The 25429-nt window shown below is 39.7% G+C and overlaps 1 protein-coding gene and 1 pseudogene across 3 annotated transcripts in view; one reads left to right on the top strand and one right to left on the bottom strand.

Moving 5' to 3' along the window:
* Positions 1-25429, bottom strand: part of CNNM2 (cyclin and CBS domain divalent metal cation transport mediator 2) — a 182296-nt gene that overhangs the window by 108651 nt on the left and 48216 nt on the right. The window lies entirely within an intron of this gene.
* LOC138985769 (ubiquitin-ribosomal protein eS31 fusion protein-like) lies at positions 1703-2101 on the top strand (annotated as a pseudogene).

The following is a 25429-nucleotide window of genomic DNA, read 5'->3' on the forward strand; positions in this document are numbered from 1 at the left end:
ATCTGTCAATGGACATCTAGGTTGCTTCCATGTTCTAGCTATTATAAATAATAGTCCTGCAATGAACAATGGGATACATGTCTCTTTCCCATGTATCTAGCTATTATGAATAATAGTCCTGCAATGAACAATGGGATACATGTGTCTCTTTCAATTTTGGTTTTCTCAGGGTATATGCCTAGCACTGGGATTGCTGGGTCATATGGTAGTTTTATTCCTCGTTTTTTTAAGGAATCTCCATATCATCTTCCATAGTAGCTGTATCAATTTACATTCCCACCAACAGTGAAAAAGCATTCCCCTTTCTCCACACCCTCTCCAGCATTTATTGTTTATATACCTTTAGATGATGGCCATTCTGACCGGTGTAAGGTAGTATCTCATTGTAGTTTTGATTTGCATTTCTCTAATAATGAGTGATGTTGAGCATCTTTTCATGTGCTTGTTAGCCATCTATATGCCTTTTTTGGAGAAATGTCTTCTTTAGGTCTTCTCCCCACTTTTTGATTGAGTTGTTTGTTTTTCTGGTATTGAGTTGTCTGAGCTGCTTGTATATTTTGGAAATTAATCCTTTGTCAGTTATCTCATTTGCTATTTCCTCCCATTCTGAGGGTTGTCTTTTCATCTTGCTTATAGTTTCCTTTGCTGTGCAAAAAGCTTTTAAGTTTAATCAGGTTCCTTAGGACTTCTTTTTCTGATAACTGGAAGTTTCTACTTTTTCATTGCCTTCATCCAATTCCTCTTCCTTCTCCCCTCCACCTCCAGTAACCACAAATTTGATCTGTGGTTTATTCTTGAAATATAGTTAACCTATTATTAAATGTTAGTTCCTATTACACAACAGTGATTTGATAATTCTAAACATTTCAAAAGGATTACTACAATAAGTCATTATGACCTATCACCATACAAAGATACTACATAATTATTGATTATATCCCATATCATACATTTCATGACTGTGACTCATTTATTTTGCAACTGAAAGTTTGTACCTGTTAATATCCCTTACCTATTTCTCTCCCCTCCATATCCTCAACCCATCTGGCAATCCAAAATTAAATTTTAGTTTTTCCAAACATGGAAATTTACATTATCATGTGTAAAATAGATAGCCAGTGGGAATTTGCTGCACAACTCAAGGAACTCAAACTGGGGATCCATAGCAACCTAGAGGCGTGGGAAGGAAGGTGGGAGGGGTGTTCAAGAGGGAGGGGATACATATACATATGTATGCCTATGACTGATTCATGTTGATGTTTAGAAGAAACCAAGACAATTCTGTAAAACAATTATCCTTTAATTTTAAAAATAAATTTTAAAAGTTTTAGTTTCTTTTGTTGATCTGACTCATGTCAATTTAATTCCTAGCCTAGCCAGAAGAACCTAAAAGGGTAGAGGGAGAGTTCTTCCTTCCTGACAGGTCTCAGTCTTAGAGATCTCTTCTCACTCTCCAACAATAAGGAAACCTCTCCGTTTGGTTGGAGGATGGGGTAAAAGAAACAATATAGTATATTTCTGCAAAGATCTTCAAAAGTCCACCCCCTCAAACAACCAATCAAGGCACTGCACATTAAGGAAGGGATGAAGACACTCCTCTCACACCTCACAATTCAAAAAGTGGACAGGTCAGAAAGAGGATCGAGGTTACACTAAATCCACCATCCACCAAGGAACAGCAGCCAAGATGCAGGTTACCGTGATGACCATCACTCTGGAGGTTGAACCCCCGGATACAACAGAAAATGTAAAGACCAGGATCCAGGATAAGGAATTTCCTTCTGATCAAAGACTTCTCTTTGCTGGCAAGCAACTGGAAGACGGACTCTGACTTCAACATCCAAAGGAGGCCACTCTTCATCTTGTGTGGTGGTGCTAAGAGAGAATCTTACACCACTCCGAAAAGAATGAGAGAAAGAAGGTTAAGCTGGCTGTCCCAAAATACCGTAAGGTAGATGAGAATGGTAAAAATAAGCCACCTTCCGAGGGAGTGCCCTTCAGATGAATGTGGGTGCTGGCTTTTATGGCCAGTCACTTTGACAGATGCTATTGTGGCCTATGTGGTCTGATCTGCTGTTTCAAGAAACCAGAAAACAAGTAATTTTACACTGGTTAACAAAAGACATGAACTAACAGGCTAAAAAAAAGATTACACAAAAGAAACGCAGTATGCAGGGTTGGTGACGAGCGTTCTAGATTAGGAACTGGGCTTGTTCTCTCCTCACTGCTATCACCGGCCTTATGCCCGGTCCACCTGAAAGCCCAAGGGACTGGAAATGTAAGGGACTGCAATGACACGAGGGACGTCCCTGGTGGTCCAGTGGTTAAGACTGTGCTTTCACTGCAGGGGACAGAGGTTCGATCCCTGGTTTGGGGAACTAGGATCCAGCATGCTGTGCAGCATGACCACAAATCAAATTTTTTTAAAAAAAAGATACTCTTCCTACCATACTAATTACCTTCAAAGAACGAGGAGCCCTAGAGTTCAACAAATGAGTGAAGAGGACATTTTAAAAAACCCAAAGTACATTTAAGTGTTTCATCTTCTTAGTGTAGTTAGACATCACTCACTTCAACTAGGAACTCACAAAAGAGTTTTTTCTTCCCTGGCACAACAGGCCAGCCTCAATTTAAAAAAATTATTTGCTGAAGCAGCCTCAGGGGAAGAGGCAAGGAAAAAAGACCACAGCTACGTTTTTAGATAAGACAGAACTTACTCACTGAAGGAAGAGTACTTTTCTTCAGGAGTTTTTCAAGATGACCGAAAAGATAACGAACAGTTCCCCGGTTCATCCGAACATGTTGCCTGGGCTTCAGCGACCGGGGTTTGCTTGTCTGAATGGACAGAAGTGATTCAGGGAGAGGACTTTAAAAATACTTCTGTTTACCTAATGGAACTCAGTGTTCGGAACGCTCGTCTCTCTTCTTTCCTGGTTCACTCACCACAAACAGGAGCCGAGATCACTTGCTCAGGAAGAAGGGGAGCAAGACACTGCCACATACCAGTGCTCTTATTTTTCCCTTTCACCCAAGCACATGTATTTGGCAATGCTCTTTGCAAACATCTAAAGCATTCTAAAACTACATAAGGTGAATAACCACCATCAGTGAATTCACCAATCCTAATAATGAATGGCCTGCCTTCTTTGACAAAAAATTTCTGCACCAAAATTCAGAAACTCAAATCTAGTTTCCATCACATAACACCCATGTTTAAGGACTTAGAGGGGGAGATTCTTACCATTTATCTGAAAAATACATCTTGTAGGTGACTATTTTCAAGCCTCTGGACTTTCTCAGTCACACTCATATCCCATACCCATCATTTTTTATCATTGTCTTCAGCTCTGTTTCAGTCACACTTCCATCACACTCACCTTGCTCAGTCCCATCCAAGCACCCATGCTGAAGCCTCCACCATCACCCCCGGAGGACCCCACTCTTGTCTATGACTTAGCGCATGTCAGACACTGAGATATTGGGATCCCCTTCCTCAAGGGAGGGGCTCTTCCTTCCCCCTCACATCGGGCGTAGGCGGCCTCAATTCATGTTGCAGAATAGTGAATAAATGTTGTCTCCCCACCTCTGAGACACTGATTCATACCCACTACTCTTTTCCCAGACTTGGAGCAGCTTCTCTATTGGAGTGGCTCCACACCAATCCTTCTTCTGTTACCACCACCACAAAACAGATGCTTACTGAGCCTCTGTCAAAGCCAGGTGCTGCTGTCCAGCTGGAATAAAGCAATGAACCAAACATAAAAAACCCTGCCTACATGGAGCATGCATTCGAAAAGGGGAGAAGTGATGCCCTGGACAGCTCACATTCAATTAGAACTTCAGTATAATTCAGTTGTTTTGATTCTACATTGAGTCAAGTGACTGCGGGTGGTCTATCTACCAAGATTCCTGTGGTAGATATTCTGCAAAGACAGGTACCCCCAACTCCTCCTAAACCTGCAGACACAGGACTACTCCTCCCATTAAGAGGTAGAATCTGTTTCCTCTCTACCTGAACTTGAGCTGCCCTGTGACTCAATCAACAGAATTATCAGAAGTGACGGCTGTGTCAACTCTGAGCCTAAGAAAGCTGACAGTTTCCACCGTCCAGGAAACCAGACACCACGTGAAGAAGCTCAGCCTATCCTGCTGGAGAGAAGGCCATGCAGACAGAAGGGCCCAGGTGACAACCAGGACAAAGGCCACACGTGAGTGAGGCCACCTCCTACCTTCCAGCCACCAGGTGAATGCAGCCCCTTGAGTGAGCCCAGCAAACATCACTGGAGCAGAGACCACCACCTATGATGAATTTCTGAACTACAGCATCGCAATCAGTAAAGTGGTGGTGGTTTTAAGCCACTAAATTTGGGAGTGGTTGTTAGGCAGCAGTAGATAAGGGAGATCCTGCCTTCACGAGACAGAGTTCTTAGCCAGAGTCAGGATGGTATCTTCTACGTGTTTCTAGACCTTCATTACATAAACCATTACAGTTAGGCAAAAAGGAAATACGCAGCCAAGATCTGACAAGTGACTATTTTTTTGTTTTTTAAAACAGCTTTATTGGGTTAGAAATTACATACCCTAAAGTTCATCCACATGAAGCGTACAGTTTAAGGGCTTCAAGTAACCATCACAGAATCTAGCTTTAAAATCTTTTCATTGCCCCCCAAAAAGAAACCCCACAATCGCTAGCAGTCGCTCCCTATTTTCCACCAACCCCCAGCTCAGTCCTAGGCAACCACTGATCTACATTCTTTCTGTCTCCACGGATTTACGTATTCTAGACATTCTGTATAAATGGGATCATACGTTATATGGTCTTTTATGACTGCCTTCTTTTGCTTAGCATGATTTTTTTTTTAATTGGAGTATAGTTGCTCTAATGATGAGTGAATATTATAAAACTAAATGGGGGAGAGGATTCTGGAGAAGTCGCCAACGTATAACACACCAGAACGTGTCTTCCCACCTAGCCAACTGCACTGGTGGAATCTATTTAACTATTTTGGAACCTTGAATGCTTACACCTTCCAGGGGAAGGTAAGATGATAAACTGTGATGAACTGCAGTCAATCTTGGCTCTTAGCACAGTAGGAGCCACCCGTTCATCACTCCCAGACCCTTAGCAGACAACTGCACATGTGTTCCTGGAACCACTGCCCACAGCCTGTGGGAACTAGGGTGGGCATGAAGGACCCTGTGCTCCAAACACCGGGGGTCCCTGCTGTGACTGCCAATAACTGCTTCTGATCACAGAGGTGAGCAGCCACTGTGCCTCCCCTACCCTGTTGCAGTTCCCTTCCCTTGTACCTGAGAAGACTTCCAGGGGATATGAAAGGCCAGGTCCCTTCTCCCCCTTCATTCTTCACTTTTTTCCCCTTTGGAGCCAGACATTAAAGACTAGGACATTTAAAAACAACTGCATATATGAAAAAAATTAGAAAGTGACTATGTGTGCCCTGAGAAAGGCTCAGAAAAGACCTGGGAAGACCTTTGGTTCCCATCTCAGGCTGATCCTCAGCAAAGGGACTGTGTACAACAATTAAAATCAAAAACAAACAATAAGAAAAACAAGCAAGCCCTAGGGAAAGGGGAAATCTGATTTCCAGAGTTACCACATTATTATACTCAAGAGTCCATTAAAATAAATCATAAGGCATGCAAAGGAACAGCAAAGTACGGCTCATTCAGAGAAAAAAAAAAAATCAATAGATGCTGTCCCTAAAAAAGACATAATGGCTAATACACTAGACAAAGACTTCAAAGGAAATGTCTTAAAGATGCCCAACAGACTAAAGAAAGATATGGAAAAAGCCAAGAAAACAAAGTGTGAATGAAAGGAAATATCAATAAAATGACAGAACCAAAAGGAAGTTCTGGATGGAGCTCAAAAGTATATAGCTGAAATGAAAAGTTCCTTAGAAGGATTCAAAAGCAGATTTCAGTAGACAGAAGACTCCGTGAACTTGAAGATAAGACAATAGAAATTACTGAGTCTAAAGAAAAGAAAAAAGATGGAGGAAAAGCCAACAGAGCCTAAGGGAACTGTGGGACACCATTAAGAAGATCAACATAAGTATAGAGGAAGTCACAGAGGGAAAAGAGAGAAAGGGAAGAGAGAATACTTGAAGAAATAATGGCTGAAAACGTCCCAGATTTAATGAAATACAGACTACAAACATCCAAGGAGCTCTGTAGACTCCAAATAAGAACATAAAGAAACCCACACCAAAACACATTATAATCAAACTTTCAAAAGACAAGAGAGTCTTGAAAGCACAAGACACAAGTGACCCATCACATAAAGGGATCCTCAATAAGATTACCAGACTTCTTGCCAGAAAGTTCAGAAATAACAGCAATGGGCTGATACTGCAAAGTGAAGAAAACAAATTATCAAATGAGAACTCTGTTTCTGGCAAAACTGTCCTTTAAGAGTGAGGGAGAAAGCAAGACTTCCCCAAACAATAGTTGAGAAAGTATGTAACCACCAGATCTGCCCTGCAAGAAATGCTCAAGTAGTCCTACAGGGTGAAATGAAAGGACACCAGACAGTGTTTTGAAGCCTATAGAGAAATACAAATCTCAATAAAGCTGAGTGTATCCACAATTACAGAAGCCTAGCATTATTGTAACAGTGGTCTGTAACTACATTCTTCTACATGATTTAAGAGACTAAAACATTTAAAGAAAAACAAACAGTACAAAAGCTAGTATTACTGTAATTTGGGTTTCTCACTCCAAATCTTCTTTTCTGTATAATTTTAGATCAGTGCATTTTTAAGGAATTATAAGTTCATTTTAGAGTGTATTATGTATAAAGACATTAGTTTTGTGACATCAACAACCAAAGAGGGTGGGGACAAAGCTGTAAAGATTCACATTACTAAAATCAGAAATGAAAATAGGGACAGTAGCACTGGTTCTACAGATATAAAAGGGATAGATGTGAACAACTGGATGCCAACAAATCATATCTAGATGAAAGGGACAAATTGCTAGAACCACAAAAGCTACAAAGATTAAATTATGAAGAACTAAAAAATCTGGTTATTTCTATAGCCAATAAGGAGACTGAATCAATAATCAAAAATCCCCAAAGAAAAGCCTTGGACCTGATGGCTTGGCTGATGAATTCTACTAAACATTTAAAGAACTAACTCCAAAAGTTCTCAAACTTTTCTAAAAGACTGAAGAGGAGGGGATATTTTCAGACTCACTCAGAGGCCAGCATGACTTTGATACCAAAGCTGGATAAGGACACGGTAAGAAAACTGCAGCCCAATATTCCTTATGAACACTGATGACAAAACCTTCAACAAAATGCAACAGAAGTCAGCAGCATATTAAAACGATTATACACCATGAACAAGTAGGATTTATTCCTGAAATGTAAGGATAGTTTAACAGACCAAAAAGGTAGTACACCTTATCAACAGAATGAAGGAAGAATATCCACATGATCATCTTAATTGAGCAGAAAAAGAATTTGACAGAAATTCAACACCCTTTCATGATAAGAACATTCAAACTACAAACAGAAGGAAACTACTTCAACATAATAAAAGCTGTATGTGAAAACCCATGGAGATCATCATCTTCAATGGTTCAAGGCTGAAAGCATTTCCTCTAATATCGGGACCAAGGCAAGGATACCCACTTTCAGCATTTCAGCTCAACACAGTATTTGAGGTTCACTCAGAGCAATTAGGCTAGAAAAAGAAAGGCATCCAAATTGGAAAAGAAGTAAAATTCTCTTTGCAGATGATATGATCTTATATGTAGAAAATCCTAAAGATTCCAGACATACCAAAAAACTATTAAAACAAATTCATTAAAGTGGCAAAACACAAAAGCCAACACAAAAAAAAATTCAGTTTCATTTCTCTGTATATAACAATGAACAATTTAAAAAGGTAAAAAATTACAAAGACAATTCTGTTCACAGAAACAATTCTATACACAATAGTATCAAAAAGAATAAAATACTTAGGGGTCAGCCAATAGAAAGATTTGTACAATGATAATTACAAATATTGATAAAAAGAAATTAAGGCCATAAATAGAAACATCCCAAGATCATTAATTGGAAATCTTAACACTATTATGATGTCCATACTACCCAAAGCTACTATAGATTCAATGCAATCCCTACCAAAATCCCAATCATGATTTTTGCAGAAATAGGAAAAACAAAACAAAAAAACCCATCCTAAAATTCATATGGAATCTCAAAATGACCCCAAGTAGCCAAAACAATCTTGAAAAATAAAACTGGAAGACATACTTCCTGAATTCAAAATTTACCACAAAGTTACAATAATCAAAGAAGTGTGGCATTAGTAAACAGACAGACATATACACAATGCAATCTACTAGAGGGCCCAGAAATAAAATCCTTGCATATATGGACAAATAATTTTTGATAAGGGTGCCAAAACTTCAGTGGGGAAAGGATATTCTTTTCAACAAATATTTCTGGGAAAAATGGATATCCACATGCATGAGAATGAAGCTGTATCTTTATCTAACACCATATACAACAATTAACTCAAAAAATGGATCAAGGACCTAAATATGAGCCCTAAAAGTATAAAACTCTTAGAAGAAAATATAGGACAAAAGCCTCCCAACAGTGGATTGGGCAATGATTTCTTAGATATGATACCAATGGCATAGTAAACAAAAGGAAAAAAATAGACAAATAGGTTGCTGGGAAAATTTTAAATGTTGTACATCAAAAGATACTATAAGAGTAAAACAGCAACCCACAGTATGGGAGAAAATATTTACAAATTATCTAATAAAGGAATAATATCCAGCATATATAACTCCTAAAGCTCGAACAATAAAACAACCCATTTAAAAATGGGCAAAGGACTTGAATAGACATTTCTCTAAAGATCTATGAATGGCCATGAAGTACACAAAAAGATGTTCAACACTACTAGTCATTCAGGAAAAGCAAATTGAAACTACCATGAGATGCCACCTCATACCCAGTGGGATGGCTACTATTGAAAAACCAGAAAATAAATATAGACAAAGACATGGAGAAAGTAAAATTGTCCAGGCGCTATAGAAAACTGCTGGTAGTCCCTCCAAAAATTAGCAATAGAATTGCGATATGATCCAGCAATTCCACTTCCAGGTCTGTACTAAAAAGAAAAACCCAGAGGAGGGTGTGGGGGAGCTGGCTTCATTCCCATATTCATAGCAGTGTTATTCACAATAACCAAAACAAAGAAGCAAGCCAGTGTCCACGGACTGAAAACTAGATAAAGAAAATGTGGCATGTATACATAATGGAATATCCTAAAAAGGAAGGAAATTCTGCAATACACTGCAATAATCTTGAGGACATTCTGCTAATTAAGCCTTTTTGTATTTGCCAAAAATACCAAAAGGCAAATAGTGTCTGATTCCACTTATATGAGGTACTTCAGGTAGTCAAAAAATCATGAGGAAAGAAGGTAGAACGGTGGTTACCAGGGGATGTGGGTAGGGGGAAAATGAGAGTTACTGTTTAGTGGGTATAGAGTTGCAGTTTTATAAGATGAAAAGAATTATGGAGATAGAAAGAGGTCATGATTACACAACAATGTGAATATATTTAATACCACAGAACTGTGTGTTTAAAGATGGCTAATATGGCAAATTTTATTGTTTTAAAACAAAAAAAAAATTTAACTTAAATTGGATATCTATAAGCATGGAAGCAGAGAAGGCAATGGCACCCCACTCCAGTACTCTTGCCTGGAAAATTCCATGGACAGAGGAGTCTGGTAGGCTGCAGTCCATGGGGTCGCTAAGAGTCGAACACGACTGAACGACTTCACTATCACTTTTTACTTTCATGCATTGGAGGAGGAAATGGCAACCCATTCCAGTGTTCTTACCTGGAGAATCCCAGGGACAGGGGAGCCTGGTGGGCTACCATCTCTGGGGTTGCACAGAGTCGGACACGACTGAAGCGACTTAGCAGCAGCAGCAAGCATGGAAGAGACCTAGAGCATTTTATTTTTTGGAGAGAGGACTCAAATCATTTTTTACTGCATATTCTGTTAGTTAAATGTTGACCATGTCTCTTCTATATTATTAATTATACACAAATATTACTAAATTAATGCATTATGTACATTAAGAAACACCTTCAATAATAAGCTTAAGTAACTTCCCTGGTGGCTCAGACAGTAAAGGCGTCTGTCTACAATGCGGGAGACCCGGGTTCGAGCCCTGGGTTGGGAAGATCCCCTGGAGAAGGAAATGGCAATCCACTCCAGTACTATTGCCTGGAAAATCCCATGGACAGAGGAGCCTGGTAGGCTGCAGTCTATGGGGTCGAAAAGAGTCGGATGTGACTGAGCGACTTCACTTAAGTGTTTATATACTTATGTTTGAATAAACATGCGAGTCCTACTGCAATCTGTTAGCTATGCATGCAACTCACCTCGGGGACAACTGCTTCAGGGTAAACCAGTTTCTATGTTATTCTCTTATTTCTTCTTCCAACTCTCTCCCCTTGGCCTTTGTACTCTAAACTATTTCAGTTTTCTTCCTCTCAATGTTTTCCTTCAGCAGTTCCACTTTCTGCTTTCACCTTTTAAATACGGGCTTTGGTGTCTGGGCTTCTGCTCTTTCAAGTACACCCTCCCTTGGCAAATTCACCTTACTAACAAATCGCCAGGTTTGTCAACTTGTCTGCTCTCTGAATTAGTCTGCAACCTGAACATTTACACCTGAGTCAAAAATCTCACCACTAGTGTATCGTCTAGCCCCTCACCCACACTGCCCAACAAAACTCTCCAATTTGCTTATCTGCCTTCTGCTGAATCACCCAATGTAACTATACATCTGGAGCCAACTCAAAACACTTTCTAACAGCTCTACTTAGAAATTCTGCTGGAATTAGGCTAAAACTGACTTCCTTGTAACTTTCACATTGGGTCCAGTTTGGGCTTCTGAGGTCTCACAAAATACCATCACTGCATGCATGCGTGCTTAGCCACTCAGTTGTGTCTTTGTGACCCTGTGGTTCCGACTCAGGGATCGAATCCGCGTCTTCTGTGTCTCTAGCACTGCAGGCAGATTTTTTATCCACTAAGCCAACGGGGACTACCCACACTCAAAGTGAAGTGAAGTCACTCAGTCGTGTCTGACTCTTTGCGACCCCATAGACTGTAGCCTACCAGGCTCCTCTGTCAATGGGATTTTCCAGGCAATAGTACTGGAGTGGATTGCCATTTCCTTCTCCAGGGGATCTTCCCAACCTAGGGCTCAAACCCGGGTCTCCCACATTGTAGACAGACGCTTTACCATCTGAGCTACCCACACTCAAATCTAAAGCAAATGCACCATTTTTGTCATCTTTAGGTTTCAGTGGCAAGACATGAGGACTTTTTCCAAGTAAAACAGGGCAGCTGGAACCTCACAGCTAATCTGTGTCCTATAAACCAAAACAGGCACTGAACACTTCAGGTGAGTGAATCAGGACAAGCGCAGAATAACGTCCAGGACTCAGACCCAGTTCAGCAGGCATAAGAAACTATGGGTTTCCAAGGTGACGGATGATACAAAGTCTGAGGCCTCTCATCAGTTGGTTCAGTTCAGTTCAGTCCCTCAGTCATGTCCGACTCTTTGCGACCCCATGAATCGCAGCACACAAGGCCTCCCTGTCCATCACCAACTCCTGGAGTTCACTCAGACTCACGTCCATCGAGTCAGTGATGCCATCCAGCCATCTCATCCTCTGTCGTCCCCTTCTCCTCCTGCCCCCAATCCCTCCCAGCATCAGAGTCTTTTCCAATGAGTCAACTCTTTGCGTGAGGTGGCCAAAGTACTGGAGTTTCAGCTTGAGCATCATTCCCTCCAAAGAAATCCCAGGGCTGATCTCCTTCAGAATGGACTGGTTGGATCTCCTTGCAGTCCAAGGGACTCTCAAGAGTCTTCTCCAACACCACAGTTCAAAGGCATCAATTCTTTGGCGCTCAGCCTTCTTCACAGTCCAACTCTCACATCCATACATGACCACTGGAAAAACCATAGCCTTGACTAGATGGACCCTTGTTGGCAAAGTAATGTCTCTGCTTTTGAATATGCTATCTAGGTTGGTCATAACTTTCCATGCTTATTCTCTGCTTAGAGAACCAGGCAAGTCCTCCATGCTCCCAATTCTGCTTTTACGACTGTCCCTTGTTCAGTCATGTTCAGTCACGACATGTTGTGAACTGATAACACTGTAGCTTAAAAAGCTTTTTCATCAATCTGATCTAGTAATTTAAAACCAAAACAAAGACACTATTGTGGAATAAGCCATTAAGTGCTTACTTAAACACTAGGCGCTTCTGGGTACTGATGACTTGGTCATGACATTGGAGGAATTGATGACTAGAAGGAATATGACTAAGAGTAGTCAGTGAGAACCCAAGGAAGAATCTGAAGTGGTACAGAGTGGCACATTAGCCAAGAATATACCCAGAGAATACCAAAGAGAACACACATGAGACTGGTCTTCCAGCCTGTCTTGGGTCATTCACACAGAAGCAAGGGACCAGAAAGACTTCTGATATCTAACTCTGATGATGAGAACTGGGAGGAAAAATAACTTGTGTGTTCTCCATAATGTTTTAAGAAGAATTGACTGTATCAGACAAACTATGTAAATACAGAAGAGGAGTCCTAAATAAGTTAAACATGAGGGTGAGAAGAGGAAAATCATGTAGAAAGAAAAAAAAAAAAACACAACAAACTATTAAAATTCTTCTGAGGGGAAAAAAAAGACAAAACAATTAGAGCAATTCAGAATTCTCAAGGTCTGCCAAGATTTCCTACACAAAGCAAGAATTTTGTCCACTTGCTGTAGAAAAGAAAGATCTTTCTCTTTTACATTTTTACGTGTTAGAAAATGTTAGCAAAATTCAGTCTTTCAGTCCTTAACAATGACTAAAATGTAGTCACACAATTACATTTAAGTTATATTGTGGACTTGAACTGTCAAAGAAAGACTATTTCGTGAACTTTTTATACATACTTCTTTAAAATCACTAATAACATCAATTTTTTTTTCCCTGCAAAAATTTTGAACACATATTTGGAGCCACTGCTATAGCTTAAAATATTGGAATTCCGTTAATGGTTACTGGGAACTATGATAATAGAAATTATTTTTACTAGTGTTTCTCTGAATTCTATTCATTTATAACACTTTCTATAGTCATGCTACTCTTCAGCTTTCTTAAATTGGCCCATTTAGCCTTGGCTGTCCCACTAATTATATAAGCTTTTTGAATCCTGACTTTATTTTTTTGGGCTCCAAAATCACTGCAGATGGTGACTGCAGCCATGAAATTAAAAGATGCTTACTTCTTGGAAGGAAAGTTATGACCAACGTAGACAGCATATTAAAAATCAGAGACATTGCTTTGCCGACAAAGGTCCATCTACTAAAAGTTTTGGTTTTTCCAGTAGTCACGTATGGATGTGAGAGTTGGACTATAAAGAAAGCTGAGCACTGAAGAATTGATGCGTTTGAACTGTGGTGTTGGAGAAGACTCTTGAGAGTCCTTTGGACTGCAAGATCAAACCAGTCTATCCTAAAGGAGATCAGTCCTGAGTATTCATTGGAATGACTGATGTTGAAGCTGAAACTCCAGTACTTTGGCCACCTGATGCAAAGAGCTGACTCATTTGAAAAGACCCTGATGCTGGGAAAGATTGAGGGCAGGAGGAGAAGGGGACGAGAGGATAAGATGGTTGGATGGCATCACCGATTCAGTGGACCTGAGTTTGGGTAAACTCAGGGAATTGGTGAGGGACAGGGAGGCCTGGCGTGCTGCAGTCCATGGAGTCGCCCAGAGTCGGACACCACTGAGCAACTGAACTGAATCTCTAAAATCTCTTGTCTTCATTCTTTACCTATAATTTACATTTGTTTATTTACTCATTCAACAAATATTTACTGAACAACTACTGCCAGTCAACAGCATTCTCATAAAACTTACAACCCAAGTGCTATATAAAATGGAAAGGTTAGACTGAGATGTTATTGTCCCTTTAAGATCTAAAATTTCATTATATAAAAGATCACCTACATTTACCATTTTAATTGATCAAAAAAGCAGAAGACAAAAACTTGGCATTAATAAGAAATAGAAATATTTAGACCACACCCAAGCAAGGTCTGCTTCAATCCTGGGTACAAATTTCTAGCTCTATCACAAGTTCCTGTCTAAACAAAGTCAATGTCTGTGTTGATCAAACAGTGGGTCACAAATATATGATCTTTGCAAATTATGAAAAAGCTGGGAAATGATTAAATAGTACATTGTAAATTGGATAGTTATTTAAACCTACAAAGCTCATGTTTGAGGAACGGTTTTTTTACAGTTAGTTTTTGAGTTCATTTAGAGAAGATCTTCTATAACTTAGGTTAGTTTAAGGTTAATTTTTCATACATTCAAAAGTTCACACTACAGTAGAAGTTTACAGAATACAGTACCAATCACAGAAGTGTACTGCAACTCAGTCGCTGAGTTTAAACACATGTTCTTCAAACACTCATCTGAAATATCAAAGTACTGTCATCTAATTCAGAATAATAAACATTCATATATACCAGTAGAAACACGCTTGTTTCCAGCTGTTTACAAGTCCCAGAGTCGTAACTAACACACTGTTGAAAACAATTCCTTGTAATCTAAAGCCACAAACAATACACTACTAATCAAAGCTTCACAGCCTTGATTACTCAGGGGAGTGCAGCCACCCACCAAAAAGCCCAAAGAGAAGCGAGCTTATCTTTCCCACAAATTGGTAATGTTTTTCCTCTTTTCTGCCAAATTCTTGAAGAAGGGACACACTGCACATACAAAGATTCAATAAAAAGAATCCTAATATTTCCTGTTCCTGACATGTAACCAGACTCATTTAGCTAACATGTATTGTATACTTCACTATGGCAGGCTCTAGGCTAACCCTCTGAAAGACATGGCCCCTGTCTTCCAGGAAAGTTAAGTTCTAGAGGGATAGAGCAGTATGAACAAATAACTAGTGTGATAAATACTGTGAAAGAACAGTAACAATGTTAAAAGACTTAGAGGAGAATTTTACCTAATACAAGAAGGGAAAGAACACCACCTCTTGAGAAAGTAACATTTAATCCGGTATCTGAAGGACGCTGCTTATCTTAAATTTTTTCTCTGCATATTTGCACAGATATTTATTTTTGGTCAAATAAGTTACACATTTAAAAACATCCTATTTTGAAACTATAGTCGGCTGGTATATTTAAAATACAAGAAAGGCACGTAAGCTTACCTGGTTGCCTTCTGCCATCACCAGGTAAATATCACACCTTGGCTAGACTGCCTGTCCCCAGGGAGGATGAGACTCCTGAAACAGAGCTAGGTCACAGCAATTGTCCCAGCCAAAACCAAAAGATAGCCAAACTCCCGAAGTCAGCAGAGCCCCCAAACCAACCACCCTAGAAATGTTTTGAACAAATACTTATTGTGAGCAACTGATGTTTCTCAGTCATCTGCCATGCAGCATTACTATGGCAACAGATAACTTATACACAAGATCTTTAAAAATTACTATTCCTGTATCTTTTCTCTGGAAACTACTGAAGGATATGTCCTCCCAAGAGAAATGAGTAAACCAAGAAAGACTCTGATTTGGGATCCAGAAGTGAAGGATTTAAACATAGGAAAAAAGATAATTTTTAGGTTAATTTGTGAAGGGAAGATTCAGAGCAACAGGCTGCTACAGTTCTATAGTTACTGTTGGCAATTCTAGGACAAATGCTTCCAAAACAACCTAAAGAACTAATATATAACCCAATGTGTGTTAGAATCCTGGCAAGGAGTATGAGGATAGGAAGTTAGTTATGTGAAGAAGAATAAGCAAACAAAAAAAATGAGAATTATGGCAAATTCCAGGAAAAAAAAAACCTAAGATGTGATCATAACATATAACCTGGCTCATACAGAAAAACTTTCATGTTTACAATAATGTATACACTAAACATTTGACATGAGAAGCTAGAGAACAATTCCCCGAGAAAGTGACATTTGTGAAGACAACTGAAAGCATGTTTTAACAACTTAAAAACATTTTTAAATTTTGGACAATTATACTGGGAGGATAGGGGTAAAGGGTGTGTGTGCTGGAGGGAGAAAGAAGTTTAAGAAAAGTAGATCTGTATCTTCCAGTGTAGAAAGCCCTCAAATAAGATCTAAAACTGAAATATAAAAGACAGCGATTTAACCATAGATTTTTTAAATATCAAATTTAATAGCATAAGAAACAGCTAGAAAGTAGTCAAATCTGGGGAGTTGGGAGGAGACAGAAGGCTGCTATTTTTGAATCATAAGCCCAGTGTCTTTTGAAGCTATTATTTTAATAAAAATTAAAATTTTCACCAATTTTTAACCTCATTTGCCTTACTTCCATTCTCCCCAAATTTCTATTTCTAGATGCCTTATGTCTATTACAACTATAACTATTTCCTGAATTCATTTATTCATTCAACTATTTACTGGGAAGCTATTAATGTCCACTGTTTCTGATAAGCAATTAACAAAAAACTAAGTCTAGTGGGGACACACAAAATATTTTAGATGTATTAAACATACAGATAGGCCAAGAATTAAGTGGTAAGAAGAAAAGTAATGCAAAATACACAGATGGATGTGTGCATGCTCAGTCACGTCTGACTCTCCACAACTCTATGTACTGTAGCTCCCCAGGCTCCTGTCCATGAAATTTTTCCAGCATTTATATATGTTGGTGGCATTTAAGCAGACATCTGGAGTTAATAAGGGAGAAGTCCATGCAGATATGTGGCAAAAGAACGGAGGAGGTGGGAAAGCAGCTAATGCAAAGGCCCTAAGATGTACATGCGCTTAGCATGTTCAAAGACAAGTTGAAAACCAGCTATTTAGGGCCTTATGTGCATTTAAGTACTTTTGCTATTACTCTGCATGAGCTAATGAACCATGGGTCTTCAAATGAGTTACAGCAATAGGAGTTAACTTTTACTCTTTAAAAGATCACTTGCTGGTGTATAATCACTTGCCAAAAAAAAAAACTGGCAATATATGCTAAGGCTTATAGATATATATATATACACTATATGTTAAGACTGAGACAATATACACTAACACTGGACTTTCCAGGTGGCGTGGCAAAGAATCTGCCTGCAATGCAGGAGACCCCGGTTCAATCCCTGGGTCGGGAAGATCCCCTGGAAAAGGAAATGGTAACCCACTCCAGTCTTCTTGCCTGGGAAATCCCATGGACAGAAGAGCCTGGTGGGCTACAGTCCGTGGGGTCGCAAAGAGTCAGACATGACTGAGCATACACACCATGAGGCTAGTACATACTGAATCAAAAATCTCACTCCTAGGTATATCCCCATCATAAATTTATACATAAATGTATACATGTATTTCTCAAAAGCCAGGTACTAGAACATTCATAGCAGCATGATTTATAACAGCCAAACACTGGGAACTATCTGAAAGTCCATCAACAGTAGAACAGATCAATAAATTGTGGTGTGTATGTGTTAGTCGCTTAGTCGTGTCTGACTCTTTGCAAGCCCATGGACTGTAACCCACCAGGCTCCTCTCCTTCCATGGGATTCTCCAGGCAAGAATATGGGAGTGGGTTGCCATTTCCTTCTCCAGGGATCTTCCTAACCCAGGGATCAAACCTGGGTCTCCCACACTGCAGGCAGGTTCTTTACTGTCTGCACCACCAAGAAAGCCCTAATAAATTGTGGTATATTAACACAAAGGGGACGACAGATGATGAGATGGTTGGATGGCATCACCAACTCGATGGACATGCGTTTGAGCAAGCTCCGGGAATTGGTGATGGACAGGGAAGCCCGGCATGCTGCAGTCCATGGGGTTGCCAAGAGTCGGACACAACTGAGCGACTGAACTGAACACAACTGAATAGTTCCCAGCAATGAGAAGAAACCAAATTTCACGCACCATTGTGGATGGATCTCACACACATAATGTTGCATAAAGGACAGACTCAACTTACACATTGTATGATTCCATTTACATGAAGTTTAACAACAGACTAGACTAACCTGTGCTCTTAGACAGTGGTCATCCTTGGGGGATCAGTGTCTGCAGGTGGATGTGAGGAGTAGCTAGTCACATGCCGATTTCAGCTCTGGGTACGGCATACATAGATGTGATTAAGTTGTGAAAATTCACCACAAACCCATAATATGTGCAATTTTCTGCATGTAAATGTAAGGTTCTTTTTAAAAGATGAATCTGCTGGGTGGAAAATGGATTCTAAGGAGGCAAAACACCATGGAGAGCAGTTAGGAAGCTGGTGTAATTCTTCAAAATAAGACGATGGTGGCTCAGGCAGGAGAGGCAGAGACTGCTGAATGGCCACATCCTGGAATATTTTGAAGCTAAAGTAAGCATGATTTCCTAATAGACTACACCAAATAGTAAAAGCAACAAGGATAACATGAAGTGATTTTGTTTTCTTTTTTTTTGCCTGGACAACTAGAAAACAGAAGTGCCTTAGCTGAAGTGGAAAAGACTATAGAAAATGCAGATTTGGAGAGCATGGGGCGGGGGAATGTCTAGTTTTGAGAACCCTATGTTTGTGAGGGGTCCAAATAGAGCTGTTAAAACCTGTAGTTGGATGCATAAATCCGGAGTGCAAGAAAATCTGGATTGCAAAATAAATCTGGGAGTTGAGAGCAAAAGCACAGCTTTAAAACCAAGGGACTGCCTACCTGTGCCAAGTGCCAAGGTTACTATCAACACTCATGAAGTCACGTACCCCTGACACAAGACGACGAGAGAGACACTTGGCGGCCCTCTCCTCAAACCCTTAACTCCCAACAAGTCCTTCTACAAAATACCTGACTAGTACTCCTTAAAACTGTCAAGATCCTCAGAAACAAGCGAAGTGTGGGACACCGAGAACTGGGGATCCCGTTAGCACTGTTGCTCGCGTGACCTGGTTCTCACTTCTTCCCTATCACCTTCACGCTGCCCTTGCTCCCACTGTTGCTCCCTCGAGGGCAGCATGTCCGACAGAGGTTTACGCGATAATGAAAACAAGCGTTCTATATGGCCGACTCACACAGTAGCCCCAAGGCACATTTATCTACTGAGCACTTGCACCGAGTCTATAGTGCCTGAGGCACTGAGTTTTTAGTTTTATGTAATTTTAATTTAAATTTAAATAGGCACGTGTGGCTACCAGTTACTATTTGGACAGCACAGCTCTGAGTTCATGACCTCTTATTCGATCCTTTCTTTTCTTGACCTTTTATAAACCCTGATACTTCTCCATACTTGATTATCCTGGCCATAGTCAATCCTTAAAGAACATCTGAAGTCAGATTTCACTTGGCCTTTGCTCCTATCTTTCTATACCTACACAGCACACCTGGAAAAGGACAGAAGCCTCCTGGGCCAAACAAGCTCCCTCCCTAATCTGCCTGTTAAGTTAGGCCTCAGAGATTGATGCCTGTGAATTCAAGGAAAGATTTCTCAAATGTGAATTAAAAAAAAAAAAAAGAAAAAAAAAGACTCCAAGTGTTAATGATAAACTAGATATAAGAAAAAAACTCTTTTAGAGACTCAGAAACTTAGAAAACAAACTCATGGTTGCTGGAGGGAAGGGACAGTTAAGGACTTTGGGAAGGTCATGTACACACTGCTATATTTAAAATGTATAACCAACAAAAACCTATTGTATAGCACATGGAACTCTGCTCAGTGTCACGTGCTAGCCTGGATGGGAGGAGAGTCTGGGGGAGAATGGATACACGTATATCTATGGTTGAGTCCCTTCACTGTTCACTTGAAACTATCACATTGTTAATTGGCTATACCCCAATACAAAACGTTTATGGTGTAAAAAAATAAAACTTTAATAAAATTTTAATAAATAAAACCAAAAATAAACTTTTACAAATAGAAAATAATACTCAGATTAATGACATCAACTCAGTGAGTTAAGGAATACTCTCCTCCTAAAACTAAACCACTATTCACAATGTATGGTACCAGCTTACACAGCACATACTCTCGGCACTTTCCTCCAGTGTAAAATCCTCATTTGTACAGTGTCTTTACAGCTATTAGGTAGGAAGACAATTCTATTAAGACATTTTCTCGTGAATATACAATAATTATGGCAGCATAATCTGGTATGGGGGCTTCCTTGATGGCTCAGCAGTAAAGAATATGCCCACCAATGCAGGACAAGCAAGTTTGATCCCTAGGTCAGGAAGATCCACTGGAGAAGGAAATGGCAATCCACTCCAGTATTCTTGCCTAGGAAATCCCATGGACAGAGGAGCCTGGTGGGCTACAGTCCATGGGGTCACAAAGAGGACACAATTCAGCGACTAAAGAACATAATCTGGTATAGATTCAAAGTGAAGTGCCCAAGCTCAGCAATAATCTCATCATCCAGAAGATCCAGACTTTATTTATGCTAGTTTTGAAAGATAATTGAAATAAAGGCAATTTTTAAAAATTTTATGGAGAACAAGGATTCAGAGAGTAAATTCCCAAAGAACTGTAGCTTGAGAAACAAACTATCCCCAGCTGAAAATGCCAACAGCCATGAGAGAGTAATAAGAGCTTGTTATAGTTTAGCTATCAGATGCTTTCCTCTCTGCAGTCAGATGAGAACAGCTCTTCAGAAAATTACTTCCACAGAGGTCAAAGTTCTTTTGTTCTTTTAACATTTTCATCTGTTCACTTAGTGAACTAAGTGATTCACTTAGTTCAATCACTAAGTCGTGTCCAACTCTGTGAGACCCCAAAAGACTGCAATGCGCCAGGTCTCCCTATCCTTTATTTACTATCTCTCAGAGTTTACTCAGACTCACATCCATTGAGTCAGTGATGCCATCCAACCATCTCATCCTCTGTCGTCCCCTTCTCCTCCTGCCTTCAATCTTTCCCAGCATCAGCACCTTTTTCCAACGAGTCAGTTCTTCACATTATTGGAGCTTTAGCATCAGTCCTTCCAATGAATATTCAGGGTGGATTTCCTTTAGGATTAATCTCTCCTTAATATTTTTATTAGGAAGAGATTAATACAACGAGCCTCCCTGTACCCAATACCCAGCATGACCAATAACCAGCCTGCAAAAGTTGTTTTAATAAGACAAGTGCATGATGAAGACATCACCAACATCTCAGAGAAATGCCAAGACAAGTAAGTAGTACAATGAAAGAGAAGGGAAGTGAAGTGAAAGTCGCTCGGTCATATCCGACTTTTGCAACCCCATGGAGTATACAGTCCATGGAATTCTCCAGGCCAGAATACTGGAGTGGGTAGCCTTTCCCTTCTCCAGAGGATCTTTCCAACCCAGGTCACCTGCATTGCAGGCGGATTTTTTACCAGCTGAGCCACAAGGGAAGCCAGAGAAGGTAAAGGGGCTCCTATTTATTCAGTCAACAAACATTTATAAAACCCTTACCATGCATCCAACCAACCCTGAAAGCCCAGACACAAAACTGGTCCCTGTCTTCTTGATGCGTATAGTCTAGGGGCTTGGAAAACCACCAGCCAATAACAAAGCAGTGTAAAAGATGTTATAACAGGCTAAGTAAAGTACCAGGCGGGTGCCTAACCCAGAATCAGAGGCTGGGGGAGGCTACAGCGTGAAGGATGAGTAGGAATTTGCTGAGGGCAGAGAAGTCGGCATCACTCTTGACTACATTCTTCTTTAACTAGTCATAAGATTCCATGCACTGTGTCTTCTTCTCTTTTTAAATCCACCACCCCCTCATATAAGAAACGAATCGCCGGTCCAGGTTCAATGCAGGATACAGGAAGCTTGGGGCTGGTGCACTGGGATGACCCAGAGGGATGGTATGGGGAGGGAGGTGGGAGGGCACCCGTGACGGATGCATGTTGATGTATGGCAAAACCAATACAATATTGTAAAGCAAAAAAAAAAAAATAATAATAATAATAAAATTTTAAAAATAAAATAAATCCACCACCCTTCCAAAAAGTTTGTGAACTTGAAAGAAAATTAGCATAAGGAGGTATGTTTTAGACTATTTGAGGCTCAGACTGCTCTAAGTTTTCTTTCTCAGCTTCTAATCCCTTCAGTCAGCTCAATGAGCTCAGACTCAACAAATGTTATTTTCATTAACCATCCAAATCTCTCTCTCCTTAAGCGTGTCGAGGTTTCCTCAACAGAAAGGACCCAGTAAGGTTCTTTCATGAGAAGGGAGCAGAATTTCACTTCAGACTGGAAGTGGCTCTTTACCATGAGGACACCTCCTCCTCCTCCCCCTATGTTAAGAACATATTTCAAACTGCTGACTTCATTATAACTGTGATTCCCAAAGCTGTGGTCAATTTCAGAGGGAACAATTACAGTCCATTGAAACTTTCAATTTTAACTGGCTATGGTTCTATTACTCTAACTCTAAACTGCTGCTTAACATTTATTAGAAGATCATATACCCAAGAATCTTACAACTGGAAGGAGTCCTTAGAGATCAGTTAGTGCCAAGGTTTGCACACTGTCCCAGAGAAGTGCTTCACAGGCCCTGCCAACACAGACACTCACATTTTAACATGAAGAGTACACTCCTTCAGTTTTATATAGCTCCCCACTCGACTCAATGCACATATATTTGCAGGTTCTTATAACCGTGTCAGTGATGAGAAAAGGCTATATCTGTTTTAAAAAGATTCCAGCTCACACAGTTCACCTAGGGAAACCTGCTCAGGTAGGTCCACTATCCATTACTGACGCTGAACTGAGCAGAGCAGCAAAGAAGGCTGAAGTCCATCTGCTGGTTCATGCTAAAGGCATTACTATCGCTTGCAAAATAATCAAACTTGGTAATGTTATATCAAGAAGTCTATTAAAATTTGAGCACGGTCAACTTTGGATGTTTATTGCCTTTTCAATTTACAATAAGGATATGGGAGCAGCTGCTAACAATTCAACTTAAAATTCCCCTAAAACATGGCTGCCAAATGTCTGGGCAACCAATGCCCTCACGCCTCCAGCAACAGCAAATTTATCTTCTACTCAATCATTAGACAGCTTTCACTGTAAATTATTCCTTAAACTGAACTATGTCTTTCTTCCCGTAGCTTCCATCCACTGGCCTTAGTTCTATTCCCTGGAAACACAAGGTACAAACCCTCTTCCTTTACAATATTTGACTGCGGCCTCCTTCCCCAGGCACCAAGTTCTCTCACCTCCAAAGCAAATATTCTTTCAGTCATGCTTCCATATGTGGCTTTCCAGTCCCTTCATCACCTTGTCTACCACTTTTGAACATGTTCAAGAATAGACCTGGATTCCATGGTTTTATTTTATTCTGTTCTAGAGTAGATATAACCATCCTCTCCCCCAAATCTAGATTTCTAGATTTTTAATTCCTTTTTAAAGAAAGCATCTGAGACTGGCTTTTTTGTTGCCACATCTCCCAGACTCACACTCAGCTGCTGACCACTGCCCCAAAGTGCCTCTATCATCCACATATTCTTCTACATCTTCCAGTGCTTACTTATGCAGTTGGTTTCATGGACCAAAAATAGTTAAACTCCATCTGTATTCAACCCTCCATCATCTTAGTTTGACAAAAATACAATTCCAGTTTGGACATGTACACATCCTCGGATCTTAGATCTGTTTGTGTTTTCTCTCCCTCTTCATTCAAAGTAAAGGCCTGACTGGATGATCTAGCTTCAGGCTTATACATACTAACCTAAACATCCCTTCCAATCCCTCCATTTCAAGCCAAAAAATCATTTCAAACACAGTTTCACCTGGAATTCAGAGAAACCTGGCAGGCTACAGTCCATGGGGTCACACAGAGTTGGGCACGACTGAAGCAACTTAGCATGCAAGAAATAAGCTTTGCCAAATAAACTACGGACATGCTATCATCCCAATTTCATAAACGTTAAAATGTGAAAAAAAAATGTACCTTTACAATCAATGAGATATAGCCTACAGTTTTGAGTTTGTTTTAGCACACAATTGGCTCAAGATCAAGAAATTTAATTATTTTCAGGATACAGTATACAACAGTTTTTCTTTTTATCAAGTACATGAAGTCTCTCCTTACTAATTCTCCAGACCTGTCACAGGAATTCAGTGGATGGATGCAGGTGAAAATACCCTGCATGAACTTCAACCAGCATCACTCCATTTTAAGAAAAGACATCTACTTTATTTACATATTGAGATTTATAACCAGGGTTTGACATCACAAAGGAGAGCTTCTTCCTCTCCCTTCAAAATAAAACAAAACACAGAACTGGACCCCAAAGCTGATCTACCAAGAAAGAACATCTTAGCAGGAAATCACAGCATATGTACTGGAAAAACTCGCCTAAGTTATTCTGATGCTTCTCTAATTAGGAAACATTAAATTAAAAGATAACTACACTTAAAATACTCAAGCACAGAAACTCTTTCTAAGCTTAACTCCAAACTTAAAAGCAATGACTGCTTGGCAAATCTGACACAAAAAATATAAAACTTCTGTAAGGAAACACTGCACCATAAAGAAAAATAAGTTGTGAGAAAATACTTGCAGATGCCAAAATATATAAAGACTTCTTCCTATTAATTAGAAGATAAACCCAAAAGAAAAATAAGCAAAGCAACTGGCAATTCAAAGTACAAGTGGCTAGTAATTACAAGAAAAAAATACGTTCAGTTTCACTAAAGAAGTGCAAATTATGACAATGAGCTATTTTTCACTTATCAAATAGGCAAAAATTTTAAAAGATTAATAACAGGCAGTCTTTGGTAAGGCTACCTGAAACATATGAGCATATCTAATTAAGAACCAAAAATTCACCAACGGTTCAGTAAATTATAGTAGAATCATACAAATGGTATGCAGCTGCTAAAATCAGGCACCTCTAAATGTATGCATGTGGAAGAAACGGCCATCACAGACTGTGCCAAGTTAAAAAAAACTTTGACATTAAAACAGTATGTATATTATAATTTCATTGTTATAAAAACCACAAAATCCAGAAAGAGGTCTAAAAGTAAACAGACTTAATTCCTAACAGTAATGACCACTAAGAGTATAGGAAGGGGGTGGATGATGGAGAAATGTAACTCTTACTTTACACACTTCTCTATTGTCTTGATTTTTTTTTACAGTAAGCAATTTTTTTGAATTTCCCAATTGATGAAAAAGTTGCACATCATCACTTTCCAAACTTAATACAAACAGTTAACATGATACCTTCCTCTACAAAAGCTCCGGTCCTTTCCCCCTTAGTCTTCTGAGAGCTTTTTCTAACTTAACCCTCCTAACTAGAGCCACCAGCCAGAAAAGAGATCATTACCAAACGAGTCTTTTAACGTTCCAGTCTCTTCTCTTGCAGGGCGCCAGTCGGCAAATGGATTTGGGTT

This window comes from Bos mutus, chromosome 26, assembly GCF_027580195.1.
Source record: "Bos mutus isolate GX-2022 chromosome 26, NWIPB_WYAK_1.1, whole genome shotgun sequence".
NCBI classification, from domain to species: domain Eukaryota; kingdom Metazoa; phylum Chordata; class Mammalia; order Artiodactyla; family Bovidae; genus Bos; species Bos mutus.